At 37.6% G+C, this 23,793-nt stretch overlaps 1 protein-coding gene and 1 long non-coding RNA gene across 2 annotated transcripts in view; both read left to right on the forward strand.

Moving 5' to 3' along the window:
• UBE2E2 (ubiquitin conjugating enzyme E2 E2) overlaps positions 1-23,793 on the forward strand; it is a 373,034-nt gene that overhangs the window by 36,961 nt on the left and 312,280 nt on the right. The gene's annotated exons all lie outside the window — the stretch shown is intronic.
• LOC135364130 (uncharacterized) overlaps positions 5,099-23,793 on the forward strand; it is a 39,814-nt gene continuing 21,119 nt past the window's right edge. The window contains exons 1-2 of the long non-coding RNA XR_010410751.1: positions 5,099-5,739; positions 17,697-17,863. This is a non-coding gene — a long non-coding RNA (uncharacterized LOC135364130). The remainder of the gene's footprint in view (positions 5,740-17,696; positions 17,864-23,793) is intronic.

Raw genomic sequence — 23,793 nt, forward strand, 5'->3', positions numbered from 1 at the left:
GATTAATAATAGTAAAAATTTATTATATTGATTTGTCAAGTAGATATTAACAGTTAAGATTTAATTTTATTGTTTAAATTTTATTTTTGATTAGCTGTCTGTAAATTAAACCCTATTATTGAAATATGTTCAGCTGCCTCCTGAACATTCTATTTGAATATTTAATTGACACCTCACAAGTAACAAATCCAAAACTGAACTCCTTGTTCCCTCTAACAAATCTACTTCATCCACAGTCTTTACTGTTCAGTTAATAGTAAATTCATCTCTCCATTTAGGCTCAAGATCTTGGGGTCATCCTTGATTCCTTTCTTTCTCTCTCACTCTATATCCATTTTATCAGCGAAGCCTTTTAACCTACCTTCAGAATATACATAGAGGCTAACCACTTCTCACTTCCTCCATTGTTACTATTCTGGTCCAAGCCATCTTCATTTCTTGCCTGAATGAATTGCCACAGCTTCCCAGTGGGTATTCCTGCTTCTGTCCTTCCTTCTCTATAGTCTTTTCTTAATATGACAGAATGATCCTTTTAAAATGAAAGTCAGTTCGTATTACTCCTTAGATTCCCATTATAATGACCTCTGAAACAGCAAGTGATCAGGTCCCTCTTTATCTCCCTGACCTCAACTCATATTCTCTTGATTATTCTGCTCCTGCTACATTGGGCTCTTTTCCTATTCTTCTAACATACCAGACATTTTCACCTCAGGGTCTCTATAGTGGCGATTTCCTCTGCTTGGATTGCTCTTCCTTTGAGTAGCTGCATGACTTAGTCCCTGACCTGAAATGTCACCTCAGTGAGCCTACTCTGACCACCCTACCTCAGCACGTCAATCATTTTTACTCTCTTCCCACAGGACTAACCACCTAACATTTACTTATGATTTTGTGTATTGTCTATTCTCTCCCATTAGATTGTTGGTATCTTAAAGGCACTGATAATCTAAGTGTTTAATAAATTGCACTTTGACAGCAGGACATTACTAGTACTCTTTAAGCCTCCCTCATTTTCTCTTTCATTCATGCCTCTCCCCAAGTCTGATGGTTTTTATTTTATTTTTTTTATAAAGATTTTATTTATTTGAGAGAGAGAATGAGAGAGAGCATGAGAGGGGGGAGGGTCAGAGGGAGAAGCAGACTCCCTGCAGAGCAGGGAGCCCGATGCAGGACTCGATCCAGGGACTCCAGGATCATGACCTGAGCTGAAGGCAGTCACTTAACCAACTGAGCCACCCAGGCGCCCAGTCTGATGTTTTTTAAAACTGTTTTTTTAAAAAATATGATTGGATATTATTCTCATACAAATAAAGATTTGTTGTAGAGCCTTAGTCTACATCAAGCTTTATTCTTCAGGTGAGGTTAGAGTAACAACATCCTTTTACCTTGTATTTTCAAGTACAGTCTTGAGCAGCCCACCAAGCCAGATGTACATTTGAACAGAAAGACTATTTGTTGAGTTTATGGAAATGTGTTTTAAATTGTTTCTACAGTCTTTGCTTGTGAATACAAATGTCACAGGATGACAGCCTTCACCATTTTACTAGATTCTTTATGATTTAGAAGGTGGTCATTTTATTCTATTGACAATATGGAGCACTTTGCAGGTGGATATCAAGGTTAATTATATTGAAGAGTGAAGCAGTACATTCTACTAACTTGCAGATCTTTCTGAGAAAAATTGAATTATTGCCATTAAAGTGTTATTACGTTAATAAATTGGTTAATAAAAGCAATTAAAACCTCCAAGTTTCTTATAACTTGCCATAACTGCTCTGCTTGAAAATAGTTATCACCGAATAGAAATATGAGGAAGATCAAATAACTATTGAAGTTTAAACAAAGGGAACTGCAAAGAAAACCTTCAAAGAACACTCTCCTAGTTGTTTGGTTTTTGGTGAACAGAATTCTTTGTTGTTCTAGAGACAGTAATATGGATAGTTTTAAAATATCATCCTTTGTTGAGTGCTTATTTTGTATCAGGTCTCATGCTTCATCTTTTTAGGCTCCCAGCAGTTCTGTAATGGCAGGTATTACAGTGTCATTTTTCTGAATATGTTTATTCAATCTCTCAGCCTCAGATTTCCTATCAGACTTCAAATATTGGGCCCTTTACCCTGCATGTTTGACCCCCCTCCCACAGCTTTTCTCTGACTTTTTATTTCATATTTGATATTCTGAATTTTCTCTGAAAAGCATCATATGCTCATTTTGACATTATGGCTTTAGGAGAATAATTTATTTAACGTTCAAAATAATACCATTTTGTGGCACAGCAAAAAATTATTCTATCATCAGTTTAGGCATAATCATTTTGGCAAATTCACAGCCTTTTTTCAAGCATTGGTTAGGTTGAACTTCTGAATAGCTCTGTGATATTTTAAAATTTTAAAATCAGTTGTCTACAATTAGTATTTCTTTTTCTTCACCTTAGGGCTTTAATAATGAATTTTTTTTTTCACCAAATAGTCCTCTTTAAAATTCTTAAAAACGGTATAGCAAATTTTGTTCCACCTAATGCCAATTTAGAGAATATTTACATTAAAAAATGTTTTATTGATTGAGAGAGCCCAAGTCAGGGCAGGGGCAGAGGGAGCCTGAGAGAGAGTATCTCAAGCCAACTCAGCACTGAGCACCTAGCCGTAAGCACCGACACAGGGCTCTATCTCAAGACCCTGGTCATGACCTGAGCCGAATCAAGAGTCTGACACATAACTGAATGAGACACCCAGGCGTCCTGATATTTCACCTTTTATATGAAAATTATGATGCTTCAGGATTTTTTTAACCTGCATATTCATTCATTTTCACTTGATATTTTAGCTGCCCCTGTGTGTCAGTGACACATCCCTAATTATTTTTCCCTTCTCCAACTAAAGAGGGTTTTTTTTTTTCCTTAAACCTCTGCAGCATTTAATCTCTTTTTGTATCTATTAAGGGAGACTTTGATAGAAAAAACATATACCCTGAGTTTTAAATGGAAAAAAAAAGTGAATTGTTACATGGGAGACATTTTAAACATGCTTAAGTTTTTTTTTTAAGATAGAAACTTTGAAGATAAATATGCCTTGTGCAGAAATTTTAACCAAGAAAGATTCAATGATCCTTAGTAATTGTCACCATATGTTAACAAATTTATATTTGCATAATTTATTTGTATATAAAGACTGATTAGTGTCTAGCTTTCTGTATATTTTCTAATATAATTTCCTTTTATAAGTTACATATCTCTGTGCAGTGGACTTTTCAGTATTAGTGTTCATTAGCCTCCTTAATGAAGATTTTTACAGTCAGCGTGGAAGAGGGCCAACTTTTTATTGTTTGTGCAGCAGCATAATTAACTATACAAGGTTTGTTTATTATAGCTGAGTACTAGAACAATGCTTCCAAGAGAAAAACATTCAGAGAAGATTAGTAAATAACATAGCAATGTGTGAGGCAGGCCAATGGTAACAATGCTTTCAATGGGTAGTTCTTGAATTTGTAAGCGCATGCTTACATTTTTCAGATAATAGGAACTAAAATGCCTCATTTAAAAAAAAAATTTTTTTTTTAAAGATTTTTATTTATTTGACACAGAGAAAGAGTGAGCACAAGCAGGGGGAGAGGCAGATGGAGAAGCACGCTCCTCGCTGAGCAGGGAGCCCGATGTGGGACTCGATCCCAGGACCCTAGGATCATGACCTGAGCCGAAGGCAGACTCTTAACCAACTGAGCCACCCAGGCGCCCCCAAAATGCCTAAGTTTAATTGCCATTTCTATTGCACTATTATAAGAAAATAACGGAGATTCCACTTGGAGAAATGATTGTATATGGATACTTTGGTTCTGAAAGACTTTGAGCTCTTTCGTACAACTAAATAATGTTAGCAAGGTAATGAAAATTTACTTTAAGGTACATTTTTTTTTGTTTCTGATTTTGCCGAATTAGACATAAAGAAAAATGATACATTTGAATAATTAATAATAGAATAAAAGAGAATAAAAATTTGCAGTAGGGCCAATACTGTGCAGGCTTTGTCCATTCCACATTTTCTGGGAAAGTCCTATTTCAGATACTACTCCTTGTTTTCCTTTTATATAAATAAATTTGTAAGTGAAAATACCCTTTGGACCTATTCATTGTGGTCTAGAAAAAGTGCTTACCCAGTGTTTCAGGCACTTTGGGGACACACAAAAAGGGGAGAAGATAGTGAAAATATGGAAATTACGTTAGTTTACATAGAAGTGGAGGGTCATAAATGAAAAGGAAAAAACCCAAAGACGATTTATTGTCTGGTAAAGGAGGATATGGATATGTAACTGATAAATAGGTTATACATTGTTTGAAAGAAGGTAAAAAGGAAATATTGTGTTCTCATATATGATAGACATTTTGCTGAATATTGTCATATTCTTATTTATTTAATCTTCACAACATCTGTTCCAGGTAGGTATCACCTTCATTGTACAGATGGGGAGACTGAACCTCAAAGAGTTTACATTGTTGAAGGTCACATAAAGCTAAACCTCAAACCCTAAATCCCTAAACTTTTTATTTTTATTTATTTTTAAAAATTTTATTTATTTGAGAGAGAGCGCACGAGCGGGGTGGAGGGGCAGAGGAAGAGGGAGAAGCAGACTCCCCTCTGAGAGGGAGCCTGACATGGGGCTCCATCCCAAGACCCTGAGATCATGACCTGATATGACCTGAGCCAAAAGCAACTGCTTAACTATGCCACCCATGCGCCCCTCCCTAAACCCTTTAAATCCCATTTTCTTTTTACTAAATCATAATAAATGACTAGAAAGCTTCGAAGGATATAATTTTTTGAAACTTGACTAAATTGGCACAGAGTATTGAATATCTTTAAATGCTACAACAAAAATTATCAAAAAAAAAAAAAAGTATTACAGGCCTTAGGTGTTTCTTAAATGTACCAATTCAGGTTAGCAGGGGACTCTTGATATTCATCATAATAACATGAATTATTTAAGTCATCAGAGTAATCAAGCAATTTTGTTTAGTAATTATGTATTACATTAGAAGGGGGTTTTACTGTTTTGTTTTGTTTTTTTTTAAGATTATTTATTTATTTATTTGAGAGAGAGAGAGCACATGAGAGGGGGGAGGGTCAGAGGGAGAAGCAGACTCCCTGCAGAGCAGGGAGCCCAATGCGGGACTCGAACCAGGGACTCCGGGATCATGACCTGAGCCGAAGGCAGTTGCTTAACCAACTGAGCCACCCAGGCGCCCGTGGGTTTTACTGTTTTAAAGGACACTTTCATATCTGTTATCTAAGCACCTTAAACCTTTCATTAGATCTACCATATAATTGGTTTTGTTCTGGGCACCTGGGTGGCTCAGTCGTTTAAACGGTTAAACGTCTGCCTTCAGCTCATGTCATGATCCCGGGGCTGGGATCGAGCCCCACATCAGGCTCCCTGTTACTTGGGAAGCCTGCTTCTCCCTCTCCCACTCCCCCTGCTTGTGTTCCTTCTCTCGCTGTGTCTCTCTCTGTCAAATAAATAAATAAAATCTTTAAAAAAAAATAATTGGTTTTGTTCTTTCTTGACCTTTCTAAAGTGAGGAAAAACCTTGCCTCTTTTAATTCAGGAACTGTCTTTGCATATTTACATAGGTACATCTTTCATTCTACTCCCCAACTGTTATATGCATGGTTGGGCGATTATAGTTAAATGAATGGATGAATGGATAAATAAAAGGCAGATTTCAAAAGGAGGAGCAAGAAGCTTCAGGTAAATGTCTACCCACAAGTTGTTGAAAATAGGCCATTAAGTCAATTTGGAGCATAGATTACCTGGTTATAATCAATTAAAATGGAACATTTTATTAAATGTTTTCTTCTTTTTAAGCCATAGTCTTCCCCAAGAATTACGTGAGAGTGCATAACAAAGCACCTGGATCATTGCCTGGCACTTACTAGGCATTGAGTCACTACTTATTTATTTATTTATTTATTTATGTTGTTTTGTTGTTGTTGTTTTGTTTTTTAAGAATTATTTATTTTTTTAAAGATTTTATGTATATGAGAGAGAGAGAAAGAGAAAGAGAGAACAGTGGGGGAAGGGCAGAGGGAGAAGGAGAAGGAGCCCGATGCGGGGCTGGATCCCGCGACTTGGGAATCATGACCTGAGCTGAAGGCCGACGCTTAACCAACTGAGCCACCCAGGTGCCCCGAGTCACTACTTATTAAGTGAAAAATAACCACAGAGGAGACCTTCTAGACTCTTTATTCTTTCTTCCTTTTTTCAAAAAGCCAGTTCCCAAAGAATATAAAAAGTAAAATAATTTATTTGCTGAAATATTATGAAACTTGACTGGCTTTGTATTATTGTTCTGTTACTGTAATATCTAATTCTTTATTATCTGATACTTAAATCAGAATATAATTTGGTTACATATAACTTATATCAATGAATATATAATTTTTTAAGCAGAGATATTTGGGCCTAAAGAAGAATTCTTTCATAGAGTATTGAAAAGGGATTTTGTTGAAGGTGAATTTAGAGGCTTATTTGCAAAGGCTCTTCTAACTGCACATCTCCCCCAGAAATTAATTTATAAAATAATTCTACTGACATTTACTCCTTCCTTCCCTCCCCCTTTTACTAAAGAGAAACAATAACTTGTAAAAAGTCACTTGTAAGTTCATTTTGGTTTTTTGTCTTTTACCAAATAGCAACTCTAAGTTGTAAAAATCTTAGTGTTGTATTTTAAAAGGACAGTATTGCCATGTAAAAATTTTGATTAACATAAAGCTTTAGTAGAATCCATTGCAAATGCCAAGCAAGTATATTTTTGCCTCCAGTTCCCAGTTCTAATACTTTTTATCCTCATTTCTCTTTATTGTAGAAGTATAGACCGTGTTGCCTTTTTTTTTGTAGTTGAATACATTTTTTTTATCAAAAGAGCAATTATTGATTGGCCTGATGCACCCCAGCTTCACACATTTCTGTAGATGCTTCCATCAGCTGATTGCCTTAATGACAGACATCTGAATCTTTTTGAATATGGGAATACTCATATTACCCCATATCCTCACTGGTGTTCCTCTTTATTTTATAGATGGGAAAGGAATTTCTCTAAGACTACAATTTAATTCCCTAGTATAATCCCTGATAGAAGGAATTAAGGGGGACAGGTGAACTTTCAAATTGTTCCACAGAATATGAGTTCTGCCAGCTAAATGGAATATTAAAAATTTAGAGCATTCAGCATAAAAACATCTTCTGATCACCTTACATATGGAAATCTCAGAAAAGATTGTGTCACATTATACAGTTAATATGTAAGACATAAACATTGAAGTTGCATGGCATCAGAACCACTTTTAGAATTTTTAGTGCAAACATTATCTCACATGCATTGCATTTTGTTTTAACTTCTGTAATTCAACTATGTATACTTAATGTCCCTTACAGAAGGAAGGGAACATGCCTGGGAGAAATAAAGTTTAAAGAGTATAGGGGAGTTATTCAGCCATTCCTGTCTTTCTGATCATGAATGTGTGTTTCTCAGTGAGAGTTGGAAATTGTTCTTTCAGTTCTTGATTGTGTCTGGTCTTTCTTGCATGGATCAGCTACTTCATCTAGTATTCAGCTGAATGGATAGGTATCTGAACAGTGCTAGAGGAAAACCGGCTGTTTTGGCCTTACTGAACAATAATGCTTTATAGGCTGACTTGAGAGGTATTCAGAGGTAATTTTAATTTTGACTGTGCAATTTTTGCCTTTTATAATGACTTTAGAACCTAATTCTGGAGTAAGATGTGACATTGCTTTACTTTCACATGAATTAAAGATTAACTAGATCAACAGACCTGAAGCAAATGGAAACATTTGAGAACAAATGGCTTTGAAAAATACTGAACATTCAGGGACGCCTGGATGGAGCTGTTGGTTAAGCATCTCAGGGTTGTGGGATCAAGCTCCATGTCAGGCTCTGTGCTCTGTGTTGCATCAGCTTGAGTTTCTCTCTCCCTTTCCCTTTGCTCCTCTCCCTGCTCTCTCTCTCTCAAATAATCTTAAAAAAAAAAAAAAAATTCTGAACATTCAGTAAGATAGGTATAGAGAAATAATTCTTTAATCAACCAGTTTTCTATAAAATGCATAATGTATTTTCCAACTTCTTAAAATTTTGGCCACATAGAACAAATGGGAGGCAAGGAATTGATTTAAGATAGTTGTAGGTAAATTAGCCAAAATGAGGGATTCTAGTGATCTTGATAATAAGTATCTACATTAAGTAAAAAGCTGGTCATTTTAATTAAATCTGGTAGTTAAAAAGGCTTTAATATTAACCTAAAGTTTTAAAAATATACATTCTTGAGGGATTGCCTAGTAGCTAATAAATTACATGTCAGACCCTGTTTAATGCTATTTAATCTCCACAATTGTAGGTGGGTCAATAAACACTGTTCTAGGTGCTTTATATAAACTCATTTGATTCTCAACAGCTCTTTTGAGAGTAAGGACTGTTGTTATGACAACCTTGCAGATGAGAACCTGCATTATAGTCACAATTAAAAAGGCACACAGCTATTAAAGTAGATGAGTCAGGATTCAAATTCAGACTGGCTCCATTTCCTATACTCATAACCTGCTTCCATTCTGATTCTTGATTCTTTCTTAAATTCTTGTGTCACATATAAAGGTTTCACATGCCTGTTCCAGTTTATGGAAAGTTGCTGCTTTGAGGATTCTGAGACTAGGTCACAAAATTTTCTCATTTTTACCAGAGGCTGTTATAAGCGTGAAGTTGGAGAATGGGCATAACCTCATTTCTAACCTTAGATTAGATCATCAGAAAACTAGTTAGTCCTATATTTTAGTACAGGTATCCTCCCCACCATTTGAAAGTTTGCATTATGCCACTTCACTTTTATGAAAGACCTACGTAAGTACCTGTTTTCACTAACAGAAACCTGAATAGGATTTTTGCTTTTATGAAAAAAGGTGAAAAGCAAAAATGGCCTTCAGTGTTTGTTTGGCATGGAGCCCTTATAGAGGCAGCATGTACCCCAAGTAGTGATAGATGCACCACCAAACGCCTTCCCGGAGAACTATACTCAGTATCAAGTTGCCATAGCTTCCAGCTGTGTCTGTGAGTATCTGTGTTTTATTTCAATTTATTTTGTGCATCTGTTAGCAAGATGTGTCATAAGGTATCAGAAAAGCCTAGGAGAGGTTTTTTTGGGGGGGTCTAGGAACACTCAACAATTTTTCTATATAAATTAATGGTAATTGCTCTTTACACCATTTCAGCTTGCAGAAGTTTTCATAGGAATGCTCTGCTTTTAGATAATGGAGGAAACCTGTATCATTCCCTCATGTTTTATCAGTCTTTATAAGATGCAGTTATGTGAAAAATATTTCTTCATCTATAATATTTTTAAATACGTTGTCTTATATAATGTTCAGTGTTCCCTTTATAAGAATTCATATGACAAATTCTTTAAGGATTTAGTTTCAGACAAAAGTTTCCTTATGGGGCGCCTGGGTGGCTCAGTTGGTTAAGCGACTGCCTTCGGCTCAGGTCATGATCCTGGAGTCCCGGGATCGAGTCCCACGTCGGGCTCCCTGCTCAGCAGGGAGTCTGCCTCTCTCTCTGACCCTCCCCCCTCTCATGCTCTCTATCTCATTCTCTCTCTCAAATAAATAAATAAAATCTTAAAAAAAAAAAGTTTCCTTATGATCTGGCACACTTCCTTCTATTAGCCATTGAGAATTATTTAGCCCATTGTGCTTTTTATTTGCTTTGGCTGCAAGGAAGTTTGGAGTTATATTTCATTTTAATTATAGTAACTTTATTAGCATCGGCTTTTGAATGGATAATTTCTTTTCTAGTTCTCTGGGGCAGGAGTTTTTAATCCATTCTCAATGTATCAGCTTCACCCTCTGAAATGATAGGTAAAATGATAGTTTATGTGCACGTGGCAATCTGGGGAAGGATCTTTGGCTTTTACCAAATTTTTAGTGACCTCCACCCTTTGCCTCTAAGGTAAAGAACCATTGTTCTCTGGGTTTACTGTTCATTTTTATATTTTAATGGTCTAATTGTGTAAGGTCTCTTATAAGCTGCTGATACCCTTTTTGGCAATAGTTGGGCAATAAATCATACCTTTACATTTAAATAATGATCCTATTTCTTAAATTTGTCAGAAAGTTAAAAAGCATCCTCTCTCTAATTTTAAAAGCACTCAGACTTGGCAACTTAAAGAAGAGTTGATATTAGAGAGCAGGGCAATGGCAGAGTAGGAGGATCCTGAGCTCACCTCCTCCCGCAGATACACCATGAGGCAACAGTTATATGTAATGCACCTCGTTCTGCAGAAGACCTGAAGACCAGCAGAACAGATCTTCCACAGCTAAAGACATAAAGTGGAAGCCACACTGAGAACGGTAGAAGAAGCAGAGATGTGTTTGGGGGCCAGACCCCCACTGTGGTGACCCACAAAGTGGGAGGGATATCACAGGGACTCTTGGAGGTCCTCCCTGAGATGGTCAGGGATCAAGTCCCACATCAGGTACCCCTGGCCCTAGGGATCTGCATTGGCAAGATGAGCCCTCATAATGTCTCGCTTTAAAATTCAGTGACTTAACCCCAGGATAGCTGGAGGGCTGTAGGAAACCAAGACTTAAAGGGCCGGTGCCCTATATCCCTTAGTGGAGACCCAGCTCAGAAATAGTTTGAAAAGTGCCTGGGTTATATGTGAAGGAGATTTACTAATTTTTGTGTGTTTGCTAGAGGTGCAAGGATCTGTAGGAGCTTTCCCTAGGAACAGAAGTGCTGGCAGGTGCTATTTTTCTTGCCTTCCTTCATCCTAGCTGCCTGGACACTGTTGGGGTTAGTTCTGACAATCTCCATCTATGTTGCTGGCACTGCTCGCCCCACCCTGGTGTTCCCCTGCAGATGTGTCCCACCCAGCCCTTCTGTCACAGCGGACACCCCACCAAAGCAGCTCAGCTGGCAGGTGGCCTCCATGGGGATTGATATCCCCTCAAAGCAAATACTACCCTGCCACACCTGGTGGGTGGTGCCAGCTAGGACTGGCACCCCTCCAAACCAACTCCTGCCTAGGGTGGTGGGGGAGCCAGCACCATGCTCCAACATGCCTCAGCTCCTGCACTGGGGGCTGGCCCTACAGGCCATCATGTGTGCAGCAGCTATAGCTGGACCTCTCAGCCAGCCGTGCCTGCTCACCAAGGCACCCATAACAGTTTTGGCTGGTCATTGCAGACAGCCAGGCTGAGGGCCACCCCACCCCACCAAGTGCCCGTAGCAGTCACAGCACAATCAGAACAGGAGGGTGTGATGCAGACCACACAGGGGATACCCTGGAGTGCCTGGTTCTGGTGACAAGGGGGAGATTGTGCTCGTGAGCACCATAGGACACCTTCTACACAGAGCTACTACTTTTTTTTTTAATTTTATTTTTTTTAATTAATTAAATTTTTTTTTTTGGATGTAGCGTTCCATGATTCATTGTTTGTGTATAACACCTTACTTTTAAGATCAGGAGATGTAGCTGACCTACCTAATATATAGAAACAGAGAGTCAAAGTGAGACAGAGGAATATGTTCCAAATGAAAGAACAGTACATAAGTGAAAGAGAGGAAAGCAATCTACCTGAAAAAGGGTTCAAAGTAATGGTCATAAAGTTGCTTACCAGACTTGAGAGAAGAGTAGATAAACTCATAGAGGGAAAAAAAAAAAAAAAAAAAAAAAAAATATATATATATATATATATATATATAAAATCAAAGCTGAAGAATACAGTAACTAAAATGAGAAATACACTAGAGGGAATCAACAGCAGATTAGAGCATGCAAAAGAACAGATCAGCAGGGGCACCTGGATGGCTCAGTTGTTAAGCGTCTGCCTTCGCTCAGGTCATGATCCCAGGGTCCTGGGATCGAGCCCCGCATCAGGCTCCCTGCTCAGGGGGAAGCCTGCTTCTCCCTCTCCCACTCCCCCTGCTTGTATTCCCTCTCTTCCTGTCTCTCTCTCTGTCAAATAAATAAATAAAATCTTTAAAAAAAATAAAAAAAGAACAGATCAGAAATCTGGAAGACAGGGTAGTGGGAAGCACCCAAGCTGAACAGCAAAAAAGAAGAAATAATGAAAATTTTGAGGATAGGTTAAGGGGCTTTTGGGACAACATCAGCATACTAACATTTACATTATAGGGGCCTCAGAGGGAGAAGAGACAGAGAAAGAGGTAGAAAACTTATTTGAAGAAATAATAGCTGAAAACTTAGCTAACCTGGAGAGGGAAGCAGGCATGCAGGTCCAGAAAGCACAGAGAGCTCTAAATAAGATGAACCAAAGAAGGCCTACAACAAGACATGTGAAAACTAAAACATCAAAAATTAAAGATAATGAGAGAATCTTAAATGCAGCAAGAGAAAAGCAAGTACTTAGGTATAAAGGAAACCCAATAAGGCTGTCAGGTTTTTTTTTTTTTACAAAAACTTTGCAGGCCAGAATGGAGTGACATGATATATTCTAAAGTGAAAGGAAAAAATCTATAACCAGGAATACTCTACCCAGAAAGGATATCATTCAGAATTGAAGGAAAGAGAGAGTTTCCAGGCAAAAATTAAAGGAGTTCATCACCACTAAATTTAAACTACAGCAACAACATAACCTAAACTTACAAGAAATATATAAGGGACTTCTTTAAGCAGAAAAGGCCATAACTAGGAGTAAGGAAATTATGAAAGGATAAATTTCACTGGTAATTATAGTAAACATATAGTAAAGGTATCACTTATACAATCACTTATAAAGTTAGTATGAAGGTTAAAGGACAAAAGTAGTAAAATCAACAAAAATTTAAGGGGATACACAAAATAAAAGATGTAAAATATGACAATATACACAAAAGATGTGGAGGGGGTAGTAAAAATCTAGTGCTTTTAGAATGTGTTTGAACTTAAGCAACCACCAACTTAATATAGACTGCTATATACATGGGATGTTATATATGAACCTCCTGGTAACCAAATCCTATAATAGATACACAAAAAATAAAGAGAAAGGAATCCAAGCATAACATTAAGAAAACTCATCAAATCACAAGGAAGGAGAGCGAGAGAAGAAGAAAGGAACAGAGATCTTATACAAACAACCATAAAATAATTAACCTAAGGGCAATAAAGACCTACCTGTCAATATTTACTTTAAATGTAAATGGAGTAAGTGCTTCATTCAAAAGACACAGGGTGACTGAATGGATTAAAAAAAATCTTGGTCTGGACGCAGTCTGCAGGAGATGCACTTCAGATCTAGAGACACAGACAGACTGAAGAGGTGGGAAAAGATATTTCATGTAAAAGAAAGTGAAAAAAAAAGGGTAGAGAAACTTATATAAGGCCAAAAAACCTTTAAAACAAATACTGTAAAAAGAGACAAGGGTATTACATAATGATAAAGGGATCAATCCAATAAGAACATATAATGTAAATATGCACCCAACTTAGGAACACCTTAAATATATAGAACAAATTCTTAACAGACATAAAAGGAGAAATTGGCAGTAAAACAATAATAGTAGGTGACGTTAACACCCAACTTACATGAATGAATAGAACATCCAGACAGAAAATCAATAAGGAAACAATTGCTTTGGATGACACATTTGACCAGGTGGATTTAATAGATATGTACAGAACATTCCACCCAAATACAGCAGAATACACATTCTTTTCAAGTGCACATGGAACATTCTCTAGGATAGATCAGATGTTAGGCCACAAAACAGGTACTGATAAATTTAAGAAGACTGAAATCCTATCAAGCATCTTTTCTAATGGCAACGGTATGAAAATAGAAATCAGTTACAAGAAAAAAAAACGAAAAAATACAAACACATGGAGACTAAACAACATGCTACTAAAGAGCTGGTAGGCCAACAAAGAAATCAAAGAGGAAATAAAAAAATACCTGGAGGCAAATGAAGACGGAAACACAGCAGTTCAAAAAACCTTTGGGATGCAGCAAAAACTGTTTTAAGTTTATAGTGATACAGGCCTCAAGATACATGAACCCCTATGTTTATTGCAGCATTATTTCAATAACCAAGATGTGGGAACAACGTGTTTATCGATAGATGAATAGATAATGAAAAAGTGGTATATATATATAATAGAATATTACTCAGCCTTAAAAAAAGAGGAAATCTTGCCTTTTCTGACAACATGGATAGACCTCGAGTGTATTATGCTAAGTGAAGTGTGTCAGAGAAAAATACCATATGATTTCACATATATGTGTGAAATTTAAAAAACAAATTAAGAAAAAGAAACAGATCATAAAAACAAAACATTGGTGTTTGCCAGAGGGGAGACCTGTGGGGGGCATCGGTGAAATAGGTAAAGGAGATTAAGAGATACAAATTTGTAGTTATATACTCAAGTCCCTGGTTTGAAAAGTACAGCATAGAGAATAAAGTCAATAATGTAATAATTTTGTATGGTGACAGATGGTAACTATACTTATTGTGCATTTTGTAATGTATATAGGTGTCAAATCACTGTTGTAGCCTGAAACTAATACAATAATGTATGTTAACTATATTTCATTAAAAGAAAAAGTTGGGGGCGCCTGGGTGGCTCAGTGGTTAAGCGTCTGTCTTAGGCTCAGGTCATGATCCCAGAGTCCTGGGATTGAGCCCCGCATGGGGCTACCTGCTTGGCGGGAAGCCTGCTTCTCTCTCTCCCACTCCCCCTGCTTGTGCTGTGTTTCTCTCTGTGAAGTAAATAAATAAAATCTTAAAAAAAAAAAAAAAAAGAAAAAAAGGTTGATGACTTCATGCAAGTCATGTACCTACTACATTTATTTTTTGTTAAGGGAATTTACCGCTCTTAAATTTTTTTTTGTTTAAAGATTTTATTTATTTGAGTGCGTGAGTGCGTGAGTGTGTGAGCGGGGGATGGGGGAGTGGTGGGGAGCAGAGGGAGAGGGAGAGAATCTCCAGCAGACTCTGCTGATCAGGGAGCCCGACACGGGGCTCCATCCCAAGACCCCAAGATAAAGACATGAGCTGAAACCAGGAGTCTGGAGCTCAACCAACTAAGCCATCCAGGCATCCCTCTTAAATTTATTCTCTTAAATAGGTAATAGTAAATTATTTGTGAAGTGATTAATTATTAACTTAATTTAGCATTAACATAGATAAACCATAAAATCCACATAGTGGAAAATTGAACAACATGGGAGATTAGGGATGCCAACCCCCCATGCAGTTGAAAATCTATGTAATTTTTGACTTCCCCAAAACTACTGATATCCTTTTGTTGACTGGAAGCCTTACCAGTAACATAGTCAAGTAATACATGTTTTGTTTGTTATATGTATTCTATACTGTATTCTTGGAATAAAGGAAGCTAGAGAAAAATGTTATTAAGTAAATCATAAGGAAGAGAAAATACATTTACAGTACTGCACTGTATTTACTGGAAAAAAAAAAATCCATGTTATAAGTGGACCTGCACAGTTCAAATCTGTGTCAGCTAAGGTCAATATATGAAAACAGTATTCTACATGTTTTCCATTATCTCTCTGGACTATTTATATATTAGAAGGTACAACTTTCCCAAAATACATAGGATAGGGTTACCAGTAATTATTTGCCATACCCATACATTTATAGGTAAAAGCTGTAACCATTAAAGTGAAATAAAGCCTGTGCTGCCAACCTCACTACTCAGATTAATTTCCACAGCTGTCATTTTAACAATGTTTTTGTAGGTTTTCAAATGCAAATTATATTGACAGGTACTCTGCATAAATGTGCTATAATCCAAGGGGGCACATGTATTATGTTTTTGATTGTAGTAGGCCTTTTGGCCTGATTGACTGTTTCTCTGCAACAAAATAAAATTATAATTACTCAAGCTGGAAAAGAGGAATAAAGCTTGTTTGCTTTTCACTAGGCAATATTTTGGTTGTTAAATCTATAAGTTGTATAGACATAGTATATTTTTCTGTTGAAGAGTTGATGACTGACAAAAAACCCCAAACTACCAAGGTATCATTATAATAAAAGTGGTTGTGTTGTGCCTGTGAATTATTATATAGCAGTGTTATGGTGTGAATTGTAATAAATTATTCAGTAATGCTTCTTTCCACAGTATAGAACTCTGTAACAGATCTGAGGACTATGACTTAGGAAAATGAATAACACAGTATTATCCAGCTTGCTACTCTGCAGGTTATGTATGTAAAAAAAGAATTTGTATGACTTAACCATGGACATTAAAATTGGGTTTGCCAACAAAACCAGATTTTCTTAAACATTATGATTTATATTCTCCTAATAGAAAGAAACAGACCAATTCTGCACCATTGTCTTCTCCTTCATCATAGAGTATTATTTCACTTTTGTATCTATATTGATTGGCTGAATAGCCTATGAAGAGACTAGTAAAATTACAGTAATGGATAGTATTTTTTACAATTTACCTCTCAATAAGGAATATTTAAGAAACATTTATTGAATGCTTAAAGAGAAAGGTTCTGTGGAGGCATGCAGAGATGACATATTCCTTACCCATGAGTTAGAGGGTTAAATATAAAAGAAAAATAAAACCAGGAGTAAAAAGATTTTGGGGATGCCTTATAGAAGTGATAGAAGAAATTGCAAAGAAAAAACAAGTAATTTGACTAGATAAAATTGCAAACTACAGTGCTTAAAAAAGTGTGTATTGGTGGAGAGGGAGGAAAAAATACTCCCAAGGGGGCAAACAACAACTCGAAAATGTATTCACAGTAAACGAGACAGGCAGTGGATGACAAACCAGTAAGAAAACCATGATGACTGTGTTAGGTAATTGGCATACATAGTACAAAAACAGGGTTCACAAAGGAAATAGGTTTAGTAACTAGGCATATGGAAATGTTTAAACTTGCTAGGAATCTAGGAAAGGTGATTTTAAACAAGAAGGAATCATGCACAGTGCTGATGAAACGATGTTGCAGGAGGACGAAAGATACAGCTCCCATTGAAGCGTCTTGTCGGCACTGTGCTTCAGTAGCAGTAGAAGTGTTGGCCATAACCTTTAATTCAGTAATTTAACACAAGTGGCTCTAGCTTATGGAAAATAATTAAAAGTAAAGACTAATACATGTAACAGTGAAAATATGAATGTAGACAATATTCTGTGAAGAGAAATAGTTGAATTATGGTTAATCCTTTCATTGGATGGTTATGTATCCTATAAAAATAAGTGGACAATGTATATAGAAATATGAAGAGATGTATATAAAAAGAGTAAGCTATATTATATGTAATATATGATTATAAGCTTATAAAATATAAATATTAAAAATTTGAGGGGCACCTGGGTGGCTCAGTCGATAAAGCGCCTGACTTCAGCTCCAGTCATGTTCTCAGGGTCCTGGGATCCAGCCCCGCATTGGGCTCCGTGCTTGGCGGGGAATCTGCTTCTCCCTCTTCCTCCTCCCTCCCCAACCCCAATGCGCACCTTCTCTTTCTCTCTCTCAAATAAATAAAATCTTTAAAAAATTTGAAAAGAAAAAAATTATAATCCTTGTATTAGAGTAATGAGGTTATAGATAGGTTCCTTTCCTCTTTTCTGGTCTCTTTGAAATAGTGTTGTACTAATTTTAAAATTTAAATGCAGAATGCATTTTTTTTTTAAAGATTTTATTTATTTATTTGACAGAGACACAATGAGAAAGGAAACACAAGCACGGGGAGTGGGGGATAGGGAGAAGCAGGCTCCCCGCGGGGCAGGGAGCCCGAAGCGGGGCTCCATCCCAGGACGCTGGGACCATGACTTGAGCCAAAGGCAGACACTTAACGACTGAGCCACCCAGATGCCCCTAGCAGGTATGTTTTTAAGATTTTGTTCTCAAGAAAGTGCCAGTCTGGTGGGATAGAACTAAATAAAAAGTAATATTTAATTGTCATGAGAAGAGAGACATAAACAAATGCTTTGGAAGGACTCTTGAAGTTCAGTTTACTACATAGTGTGTTTTTATAAAGTCACGTGAACCTTAAAAGTTACTGTTTCTTTTTTTTAAGTTATTGTTTCTTAATGAAATAAGCTGATTTTTAAAGACACTGGAAAGTATTTATGAATTTAGAACTGTCAAGATGCTGTTCTGTTTGGGGCACCTGGGTGGCTCAGTCGTTAAGCATCTGCCTTCAGCTCCGGTCATGATCCCAGGGTCCTGGGATCGAGCTCCACATCAGGCTCCCTACTCTGCAGGAAGCCTGCTTCTCACTCTCCCACTCCCCCTGCTTGTGTTCCCTCTCTCGCTGTCTCTCTCTCTGTCAAATAAAATCTTTAAAAAAAAAAAAAAAGGATGCTGTTCTGTTTATTCACATTTTGGTTGTAGAACCATTACTTTACATTTTATACTATTATGCTATGGAATGGTTAGCTAGGCATTTATTTTAAATACATTCATGGAGTGCTTATAAAATTTTCTGGAGGGGGGAGGGGAGACAGGTAATGAATGAAGATGAGTAATTGGTCCAAGGGACCTTTGTTTTAGTTGAGGACACTCATCTTTGCCTGTGATTAGATCCTGATATGAGTTGCATTTTATTAAACACTTCAACTGATGTTTACATCAAGAATGACTTGAAATTGTGGGGAAGAGAGGTAATTTTGATGGAAGCAAGCTGGGCAGACATTACAGAAGTTGTGACAGGTTGCTGAGTCTTGAAGGATGATAAAAGGTCATGAAATAAGCAGTGTTTTTTCAGGTGGGGGGCTTTGAAGGCAACAGAGGATCTATGAAGTAAATAATAGGAAGATGAAACAAGATTCCATATAATAGGGAATAGCATGAGCAGAGTCACAGAGATAATAATCCTGGATTTAGGGAATATCTGGTTGCCCTGTGTTTCTAGAGGTATAAGTAAGTGTATGTTTGTGGGGGTACTGATATAGGAGTCCCAGTAGCCAGTGTTTGAGATGCTAGTCTGTGCTGGTTAATGCAAGTGACTAGGGATGCATAAATCAGAGAGCCTCTATTCTCAAGAAACATATGGTCCAGGGACACCTGGGTAGCTCAGTCAGTTAAATGACTGCCTTCAGCTCAGGTCATGATCCTGGAGTCCCAGGATCGAGTCCCACATCAGGCTCCCTACTCAGCAGGGAGTCTGCTTCTCCCTCTGACCCTCCCTCCTCTTCTGCTCTCTCACTTTCTCTCAAATAAATAAATAAAATCTTAAAAAAAAAAATGTGGTCCAGTGTGGGGAGTAATGATTAACTAAAATCTAGTATATTGGCTTAAATTTATACTTGACCTCATTTAAAATTCCTGTTCACAGGGCACCTGGGTGGCTTAGTTGGTTAAGCAGTCGACTCTTGATTTCGGCTCAGGTTGTGATCCTAGGGTCGTGAGATCCAGCCCCTGCACCGGGCCTGGGTGTGGACCTTGCTTGACTGCCTGGGATTCTTTTCCCCTTCCTCTGATTCAAGACATTATGTTGTTCTAAAGGATATCATAGGCTGTTATGAGATTACATAGGATTGAAGGGGAGTGTTTGATCCTGGCTGGAAAGGAATGACCAGGGAGAATTTGCTCTAGGAGGCTGTATGTGACCTGGGTTTTGAAGGGTAAGTGGAAATTAGAGGAGAGAATGGGAGTAAGAAAAAGAGCAGTTTGAAAAGGCAAGGTATAGCCAGATTATTCTCTAAGTAGTTTTACAAAGTCTTAAAGGGAGTTAGTGACTCTGTTAGTTTCTTTCAGACATTTTTTCTTAGGCCTCATGATGTGTCAGTAAATAAATGACAATTTTTTTTCTTCAAGATTTATTTATTTATTTATTTTAGAGAGAGAACACAAGTGGGCGGAGGGGCAGAGGGCGAGGAAGAGAGAGAAACCTCAAGCAGACTCCTCGCTGAGCGTGGAGCCAGACATGGGGCCTGATCCAGGACCCCAAGATCATGACCTGAGCTGAAATCAAGAGTCAGTTGCCCAACCAATCGAGCCACCCAGGTGCCCCTAAATGGTCATGTTTAAAAGAAATTTGTTAATGAAAAGGATAAGCCAGCACTGCCTAAGTGGTTTATGATTTCATATAACTTGGCCACCGTCAACACATCTTATTTAAAAACAATTTGTTGTGAGATAGTGAAGGACAATTTAAGGGGTAGGTTTTATTTCTACTTCAAAATAGTGCAATTTAGGGGCGCCTGGGTGGCTCAGTCGTTAAGCGTCTGCCTTCGGCTCGGGTCATGATCCCGGGGTCCTGGGATCGAGCCCCGCATTGGGCTCCCTGCTCGGCGGGAAGCCTGCTTCTCCCTCTCCCACTCCCCCTGCTTGTGTTCCCTCTCTCGCTGTGTCTCTCTCTGTCAAATAAATAAAATCTTTAAAAAAAAAAAAATAGTGCAATTTAAAAGAGGTAAAATGTAGAGGTTTACTATTTATTAAGGATACACTATATGAACAGAAAGCAAAAGTTCAAGGATTTAGTGAGACAGCTAAAGGGAATTGAGAAAGAGAGGTACAGAAAGAGTTAAAATAGGGAGAAATGGCATTCCCAGATAACTGACACTGGTCTGGTGGGAAGTGGTTATAGGTTTAAGCGCTTTCCTTTTTTCTGTTTTACAAAAGTATGAGCTTCTGAACATGTTACTTTTGATCAGATTTAGTGTCTTCATCTTGAGTTTTAGCAGACTTAGCTTAATTTAAACTATTTTATTGTTGGATAAGTTTCCCAGTAGCTGGAAATGAAATACAGCACTCAGCTTCTGAGAGAATTTATTAGTAAACTTGCTTCCCCACACAAGCCTTTGAAGTTAATTCAGGAAACAGTACTGTTAGAAAAGCCAACGATGCTGCCCTTCATAAGCCTCTGTGGCAGCTGTGGGGATCATTCTGTTTGCCTGCTCTTTAGAAATAAAGTTGGCATGTGAGTCTTGGCCCCATAATTTTTCTTTTGTTCTTATAAAGTTCTCATTACAAAGTTCTTTTTAGTATACACATGTTTTTATGTATATGGGAAAGTCTTCACTGAAGTTAGTATTGTATTTATACAATCATATTTCTGATGAAAATAATTTTTTAGCTATTTGTATATCTAGGTAAGATATTGATACTGCTGTGTCATATTGACTGGGGATTTAGATTACTGTTTTTTTATTACTATTTTTGTAAAATATTTTATTTATTTATTTGGGAGAGAGCGAGAGAGCGCACATGAGTGGGGTTGGGGGAAGGCAGAGGGAGAGGAAGAAGTAGACTCCTGGCTGAGCTGGGAGCCCGATGCGGGGCTCTATCCCAGGACCCCGGGATCATGACCTGAGCCGAAGGCAGACGGAGCCACCCAGGCACCCCTGCTTCCTGTTTTTATTATTTTATCTTAAAGGATATTCCATAACAAGCTGTGTGTGCGTGCACATGCATGTGCATGTTTATTAGTAATGTAAACTAAATACATTTCTGTGTTTTAATCTCAAACTATATTCCTGTGGGTGTGTTACTTTATCAAGAGCATTTTAATTCTTAGTTCTAAATTATAAAAAGGGAGAATAGTGTGATTTGTTGAGGTTATGTTAGTTTCTTTGAAAGCAGTTAATAAAGTCCCTTTGAAATTATTAGGTTATATAAATTCTTTATAATACTGAATTAGGTCAGTAGCATTGCTGCATTTTTTGTCTGAGTTTTTTCTGTATTTTAATGCAGTGCATTAGATATTGCTTTGATATTTAGTTGTTTCCCTAGGAGCTTTATCTATGTTCTACGGCACACATATACTCTCACCCACACAGAAAGTCACTTTCTTCTTATTACTGTCCATTTCTGTTGTTTTCCCAGAGGTTGCCAGAGTGGCATCTGGTCTAGCTTGAGTAATATGCAGGCTATTTTAGTTCCTCCTACCCATCTGTATTGTTTGATAGAACATCAGGCATTTAAAAAAGAATAGAAGTCTATTTATTTGGGTGTTGCGAGTCAAGAAGGAAGTGGCACCAACTTAGTCATTTCCCTGTTTTCCCATGTCAGGTCTTGGGGTAGGGAGCATTTATGGAACACGTATTCCTTTCCTCTAGATGGATGTGGCTTATGGGAGTAACTCTTTTCATAACTCCTGAACCATGGCTCCTCTGTGTGGGTCTCCATCTTTCAGGAAAGGCCAAGCCAGAGCTGTAATGGTCTCAGGTTGTCATCTAAATGGGATAGATGTAATGACAATGACAGCACATGGCTCAGGCTAAGATCTTTCTTGGTGATCTTCTCCTACCCAGCACTTCTCCATCAGAGCTGGACTAGCCCTTTACTGGGCCCATGTTTCCAAATGAGACCATGAGCTGACCTTTTATTTTTACATTTCTGTCTAAGAGCCAGTCTCATGAGTGAAGATCTGCAACAGAATAACTCTCCTGTGTTTGCTTCACTGCTTTATCTTACTTAAGGGAAGAAAAGTTTAATATATTAGGACTTTCTTCTGGCTCTTTTTTTTTTTTCATGGTACATTTGAAGCCAAAAAATATCCAATATCTAGTCTTAGACATGTCAACATCACTTTCATCTCTTTTTTAATTTGAACAAATACAGAAGTATTTTGTGGAAAAATTTATAGTATACAGATTGACATTTGCTTTATCTTTCTGTATCTTCCAGGATTATAAAGTTAATAATTAGAAAGATATCTCCTATACTTGGTATAATTCCTTATGTTACATAGTTTTGCTTTTCTTCATTTAGTTCTGCTTCTTTCATCTGTTCAGCCATTGCCATTAAAAAGAATTCTCTTCATGGGCGCCTGGGTGGCTCAGTTGGTTAAGCGACTGCCTTCGGCTCAGGTCATGATCCTGGAGTCCCCGGATCGAGTCCCAAATCGGGCTCCTTGCTCAGCGGGGGGTCTGCTTCTCCCTCTGACCCTCCCCCCTCTCATGTGCTATCTCTCTCTCATTCTCTCTCAAATAAATAAATAAAATCTTTAAAAAAAAAAAAGAATTCTCTTCCTGGGAGAAATGAGTATTAGAAATGGATTTAAAAAGAAAAGGTTAATGAGAAGAGATGACAGTACATATATAACCATGTGATTGCTCTGTAAAGTATGAATTAATTATATTGATAATGGAGGCTAAGCCTAGCACAGCAATGGGATTGGAATGCTAGCAGGATGGAGTGGCAACTGCATGTGCATGATTAGAGCATGTAATTGAACATACTGAAGATAAGACTAAGAACTTCTATTTTATTGGAAAGGTAAGAGGCAAAACAGTAGATGCTTCACAAGGGGAGAAAGGTGGTGACTAGTACATGTTTTTGGTATGACACAAAGGAAGAGATGTCACCAGCAGTTTAGTGTAGAATATAAGAGGGTGGAAATGATTTTGATATAAGTAGGTTGGTAGTGATAATAAAAGTAGAAAAACAACTTAAACGTGTATGTAGCAGTTGACTAATGGCCTACTGAAAAGTCACCTTAAGGTACTGCTTTTGAATGGGCTGCTTTTAAGTAGTTTGCCTTTCTGTATTACTTTTATTAATAACAACAGTAAGATGAGCTACCAAGGGGCACCTGGGTGGCTCAGTTGGTTAAACGGCTGCCTTCAGCTCAGGTCATGATCCCAGGGTCCTGGGATCGAGTCCCGCGTTGGGCTCCCTGCTGCGTGGGAAGCCTGCTTCTCCCTTTCCCACTCCCCCTGCTTGTGTTCCCTCTCTCGCTGTGTCTCTCTCTGTCAAATAAATAAATAAAATCTTAAAAAAAAAAAAAAAGATGAGCTACCAAAAATCAGATCATTACATTGATTATAATAAACATGTTTCTTTTGGTAGTGATCTTCTGAGTCT

The sequence above is a fragment of the Mirounga angustirostris genome, unplaced genomic scaffold, assembly GCF_029215605.1.
Source record: "Mirounga angustirostris isolate CCGP_5_RB_7025 unplaced genomic scaffold, mMirAng1.0.hap1 SCAF_1, whole genome shotgun sequence".
NCBI classification, from domain to species: Eukaryota; Metazoa; Chordata; class Mammalia; order Carnivora; family Phocidae; genus Mirounga; species Mirounga angustirostris.